We start from the raw sequence: 4,483 nt of genomic DNA, 5'->3' as shown, positions 1-4,483 counted from the left end.
AAAATGTCAAGTCTATGAAAATAAAATTCATAGAGATGAGTGCATTATTGTAGACCATTTTCCCTTAGTATTATCTTATAATTTCAGGAAAGGCTACTGGGAAAATTTTAAAAAAATGAATTGGTTTTTAAACAGGATCATAGAAAACAAAAAGTGAAAATTTGAATTGAGGACTTAGTAAACTTGAGATTTCTCATGAACTGTGGATTGTGGATTGACTACTGAATAGAGATAAGGCCACGTTGAAAACATCCTGAATATTTAGAATTACTGCTATCTATAGCAATGGTTTAAGGTAATCAAAATTGATAATTTTAGTTACTGACCAGAAGAAAATTAAAATGATCTCTTGAGGAATGTAACATCATCCTAGGCTTCAAGTTATGTCTCTATTTTTCATGTTATTTTGGCTAGCAATCAGGCACAGTAATAGATACCATAACTAAATGTAGACTAGTGATAACTAGAGTTGGGAAGGAAATGGGGGAGAACAGATATTGGGGGTGGGAGTGGATTCGAAGGTACACTTTGTATGCATGTGCTGAAACATCACACTGAACCACATTAATAAGTAAAATTAATCCATGTTAAAATAAAATAAATGGCCAAGTAAAATCACAGACAATAGAAGCAAACCTATAGTGAATAAAAACTCTACAGATTAAAGCATAAAGAAATCACAGGCTGAAATGAAATGGAGTTGGTATATTATTAAGAGTTTTCTGGAGAAAAAAATCTCATACATATGTATGCATGTGTGTTTATATGTGTGTGTGTTGGGGGGGTGTGGGGGGTGTATACAAACATATATATGTATGTATTTCTATTTATCTCTACAGATGTGAATATATCTATGAGTGAGTATATATGTTTCATTTATATGTATGTGGCTTATATTCATGCACATATACATACAGAGACACACACAGAAACAAAGAGACAAAGAAAGAGAGAGAGAAATTATTAAGGAATTGGCTCATGAGATTTTTGGCCTAGATTCTAGTTAGACTGCCAATCTGTACATTCTGGTAGGAGCTGAGATTGCAGTCCTGAGCCTGAAATCCACAAAGCAGGCCAGCAAGCTGGAAAATCAGGCAAGTTTTCTGTTTCAATGATGAGGCAAAATTTCTCCTTCAGGAAACGTGTCTTTGCTTTGAAACTCTTAACCTAATTAAATGAAGTCCATTCACATTATCAACAATGATTATCTTTTATAAAATCCTACAGATTGCAATGTAAATCACATTTCAAAAATACATCTAAACGAGTATGTTCCATAGCCTAATCAAGGTGATGTTCAAGATTAATCATCACTAGTGATATAAATTAAAATAGATAAAATCAAATGCATATAATCATGTATATAATTGATTTCACAAAAAGAAATGATAGGAAAGAGAGTAATATTTGAAGAATAATGGTGAGAATATTCAGTTATCGATGACAATACATCAAATCACAAACTCAAAAAAAATTAAAAAACACTAAATGCCAGGCATGGTAGTAACCCAGTGGGTTGGAAGGTCGAGGCAGGAGGATTGCAAGTTCAAAGACAGCCTTGGCAAATTACAGAGGCCCTGCCTCAAAAAAAAAATCCTTAACATTGCATGAAATGAAATATATAATACACTTTAAAAATGATAAATCCCAGGTAAAAAGAAAATCAACTGAAAGCACGGAGAGGAATTAAAAGGCCATCTTTAAAGCAGAAGAAAAAAATTACAACTAAATTCTCCACCCAAAAGCATGGATATCTATAGTAAATACAACATGCTCAAGTATGAAAAGATGATTGACATTCCAGAAACTACTCTAGAAAAAAATTATTATTTAACAGTGAAATTGTATAATTTTTATACAATGTGTCAAAAAATAGAAGAGAAGCCCATAATCAAATAGTACATTTTAACATACCTGTCTGAGTAATTAAAAATATAAGCAGACAAAATATGTAGAGGTATCTTTGAAGATCTGAACAATATGATTTTATATCATCTGGTACACACAAATGTGCATATTTATGGTTTCATATATGTATATATAAAATGTATGCATGTAGAAAACACATTCTTTTATGAGTACCAGGACCAATTTATAAGAAAAACCAAGTACTGGAAATCAAGAAAACCATTCTGTTCACAAAAGCCTCAAAACAATAATAATAATTTAAGAATAAATCTAACCAATGATGCCAAAGACCTCCACAATGAAAACTATAGTAAGCTGAAAACAGAAACTGAAGAAGACCTTAGAAGTTGGAAAGACTTCCCATGTTCTTAGATAGGCAGAATTAATACTGTCAAAGTGGCCACATTACCAAAAGCAATATATACATCCAGTAATATCACAGAATGAGAATAAAACAGAGCTAAAATTCAATAGGAAAAATAAAAAAACTCATAATAACCAAAGCAATACTTAGCAAGCAGAGCGATGCTGGAGACATTGCAATATATACTACAGAGTCATGGTAACAAAAACTGAATAGATACAGATATGAAGACCAATGGAATAGAAGAGAAGGCAGGGACAAACCCATATGATACCATCATCTAATATGTGAAGATGGTGCTAAAATCATAGCTTAGAGAAAAAATAGCCTTTTAACAAATGGTGCTGGGAAAACTATATATCCATAGTTAGAAGAATAAAAGTAGGTCCCTGTCTCTCATCCTACTCAACTCAACTCAAAGTGGATCAAAAACCTTGGAATTAGAATAGAAATTTTGCAACAGCTAGAAGAAAATGTAGGTGCAATAATCCAACATATTGACACAGGCAAAAAGCTCCCTTAACAGTACCCCCAAAGTTCAAAAATAAAACCAAGAACCAATAAGTGACAGGCAACAAATTAAAAATGCTTTCACACTGCAAAGGACAAACGAATGTGAAGAGAAAGCCTGCAGAAGTGGAGAAAAATCTTTGCCACCTACTCCAATAAGAGATTAATATACAGAATTTACGCAGAACTTAAAAAAAAATTAACATCCAAAACAAAACATCAACAAACGTAATCCAATCAATAAATTGGCCAAAGAACTAACCAGACATTTCTCAAACGAAGAAATACAAATGGCCAACTTATATTTTTTAAAAAAAATTCTACATTTCTAACAATCCAAGAAATGCAAATCAAAACTACATTGAGATTTTAACTCACTCTAGTTAGAATGGCAATCATCAAACATAAAAATAATACATAATGCTGGCAAGGACATGGGCAAGAGGCAGGGTAGTATAGATATATTATTGGTGAGCTGCAAATTAGTACATCCACTCTGGAAAGCCGTAGGCATAGGGGGATTTGTCAAAAGACTAGGAATAGAACCACCATAAGATCCAGCTATGCCATGGCTTTATGCATATCCAAAGGCATTGACGTCAGTATGCTATAGTGATACAGCCCGATCAATGTTTATAGCAGTACATTTTGTAACAACCAACTTATGGAATATCCCAAGTGCCTATCAAAAGACAAATGGATAAAGAAAATGTGGTATATATGCACAATGGAGTTTTCTCAGTTATAGAGAATAAAATTATGTAATTTGTTGGTGAATGGATAGAACTGGAGTGTATCATGCTAGGTAAAATAAGACAGAGAATGTTAAAAGTTATAACCCCCCAAACCCAAAGGCCAAATGTTCGCTCTGATAAGTGAATGCTGACCCATAATGGGAGATGGGGAGTGGGGAGAATGAAGGAATTTGATTGGGCAAAGGAGGGGGAGAGGGAGGAAAGGGGAGGGGACATGAGGGTAGGAAAATGGTGGAATGAGATGAACATTACTACCCAAGTATGACTGCACATGTGATGACACTCTACATCATGCACAACCAGAGAAATGAAAAGTTGTGCTCCATTTGTGTACAAGGAGTCGAAATGCATTCTGCTATCATATGTAACTAATTAGAACAAATTTTAAAAATTAAAAAAATAAAAAATGGCTGGGAATGTGGCTCAGTGGTTAAGCACCCTGAGTTCATTCCCTGGTATCAAAAACAAACAAATAATCAAATAAATAAGCAAAAAAAAAGATGTCAGTGGTTGAATGTTTTCTCTCTTATGCAGGAAGCTGGAGAGAAATAAGGTGATAAAAGTGAGGAGGATTCAATGAAAATAAAAGAGATATCAGTGGAGTAGAGATGGGGATTGATGGAGAGAAAGGAGGGAGAGGAAAAGGGAAAAACTGTGGAATAAAATTGATCACATGATGCTATGTGCACATATGAACATACCATCCTCAACTTTTATGTATATCTATAAAGAACCATTTAAGAATTAATCAATAAATAGAAGGAAAAACCAGTAGAGTTGAGGAAGGGGAACAAAAGAAGTGAGGAGAAGAGGGGACATTGAAGTCCTGGATTTGCAATGGAGCAAATTATCTTTCATGCATGTATGAATATGTCAAAATCAACCTAACCATTATGCATAACTATAATGCACTAATAAAAACATTTCAAAAAATTACCAATTGGCT

Source organism: Marmota marmota, unplaced genomic scaffold (genome assembly GCF_001458135.2).
Source record: "Marmota marmota marmota unplaced genomic scaffold, marMar, whole genome shotgun sequence".
Classification (NCBI taxonomy): domain Eukaryota; kingdom Metazoa; phylum Chordata; class Mammalia; order Rodentia; family Sciuridae; genus Marmota; species Marmota marmota.
Note: the sequence above shows the minus strand (reverse complement) of the source record.